This window comes from Echinops telfairi, unplaced genomic scaffold (assembly GCF_000313985.2).
Source record: "Echinops telfairi isolate 266 unplaced genomic scaffold, ASM31398v2 ScPeMD7_2;HRSCAF=8, whole genome shotgun sequence".
Taxonomy (NCBI): domain Eukaryota; kingdom Metazoa; phylum Chordata; class Mammalia; order Afrosoricida; family Tenrecidae; genus Echinops; species Echinops telfairi.
The window spans coordinates 9,014,836-9,016,962 of NW_022103898.1; positions in this window are offsets into that span (position 1 = coordinate 9,014,836).

The window sequence follows — 2,127 nt, forward strand, 5'->3', positions numbered from 1 at the left end:
TGCCTCTGTTTTGTGAGGTGGAGGACTTTGTGGACTGGTGTTGGGTTAATGGGTTAATGTTGGACTTGTGGGCTTGGGCAGCATTGGGTTGGGGTCTTTTCGTGATGCACACTTTCTTTACATGAAACTCTCTTATACATGAGTTGTTGTGGAATTGTTTCTCTAAAGTACCTAGACTAATACAGGGGGCATGCAAGCCCCCCTGATTACAGGTTACCACATCAGTAAAAGGAAGGGGGTGTCCAATGGGCATATGCGTGACAGGAAGGGGATGAGCCAGGGGTGTACACGCAATAGGAAGGGGAGGGACTAGGGGTACACATGTGACAAGATGGGTCGACCCTAGATTCAAGATGGCAGCCTAACCTTGGTCATCCTTCAGTAGGCTCCACCTATTCTGAGCTCTCCTTCCGGAAAGCAAGCCACTATCCTTATCAGCAGGGAGTGGGAAAGACGGTAGTGTCTGATTGCTCTAGATGGCCAGTACCCTCAGGGAGAAGACCCCTAACCAGCTGACCTCACAGTGCTCTAGCAAGCAGCATGACAACCTGGGGAGAAATCCTTCTGTATCCTACAGAGGTGAGCATCACAGAATGCCGGATTATTGGAACAAAGTGTTCTTGCATTGAGGGAGTACTTGAATTGAGGCCCAAGGTCCATATAAATATGGACTTAACATATAAATATATGTACATAGATCTATTCCCTATTCATTTATATAAATACATTTACATATGTACATGCCTGTATTTAGACCTCTATAAATGTCCTTTGCCTCCTAGTCCTTCCCTCTATTTCCTTTGACTTTCCTCTTGCCCCACTATCATGTTCAGCCTTCATTCGGGTTTCAGTAATTCCTCTCGGTTACATTGCTCTTGATTAAGACCCACCAGGCGTCCTATGCCCTTCTTGCAATTGATTTTAGATCACTTGTTGTTCCCTTGTCCCTGGGTTGGTTGACACCCCCTTTCCTTTTTATCACCTCCCCTTCTCCTGTGCTCCTCCCCCAACGGTCCGTCCCGTTGTTTTCTCCTCCAGATTGTTTATTCCACTTATCTACATGGGCATGCTGAGACAATAATAAGCTTAAAAACAAGACAAAGTCAAGCAAAACAGCAAAAGAAGACAAAACAAAATAACAACAACAAAACCGATGACAAAGAAAAGCCTATAAATAGTTCCAGATCTGTTTATTGACCTTTAGGAGCTTTCTCCAGTCAAGTCTGATGAGGTGCCATGCCCCGGCTCCAAAGTCTATTTTTGGTATCCCCGGGGACTTCATTGCTTTACTCCCCTTGCTGCCCTCAGTGTTTCACCCCAGTGTGATTGGCTCGGGCTGGGCACAATTCCCACACTGTGTCTCCAGTGCTGTCCCCCATAGCACTGTGGGTCAGTGAGGAACGTCATGTCTGTGTCTCGAGGTGGAGCTGGCCCTGTGGTCCTCTCTGTGCATTGGCTGCTCTGAGCAGGAATATGGTCCTGGGGACTTGGTGGGCCAGGATGTGTCCCACTCTCTCTCCTGTGTGCTCTGATCAGATGTGCCCCTCTCCCTGAGCTGTAGCTCAGTGCTGCCCTCTGGAGTGCATCCTTCTGGGGGGTGGTCCACAAGTCGGGGTTGGGGCCAGCCCTGCAGACCGCACTATTGGTACCGTGCTACATGCCAGGATATTATATTCACATCTTGGCGCCACAGGCTGAAACCTGGCCTTTGACCCATTTTTAATTTGTTCCCGTTTTTATTGTTTTCTACTTTCTTTTAGATTGAGTTTTTATCTGTGCTTATTTTGTTGTTGGGGGGAGTGTATAATCTTCTGCATAGGAAATCCATGTTATATAAACCTATAGAGAGAGTAACCAGATTAATAGTTTCTCAGGGTTATGGCAGGGACAGTCGGAAAGAAATCAGAGCTCAAAATCATGAGTACAAAAATGAAGAAAATGTTGATAGTGGGTACGAATGCATGCCTCTTTTTAACAATCAAACATTGAGTTGTAGGGTATGTGAATTACATGTCAATAAAGCTGTTCAGGAAAACTGAGAAGCAGAGATAGGGAAGGAGGAAGTATGAGTGGAAATGGGAGATGCTGGCAGAAGTGGGAGGGGTTCTGGGCATGGTGGGACTGCAA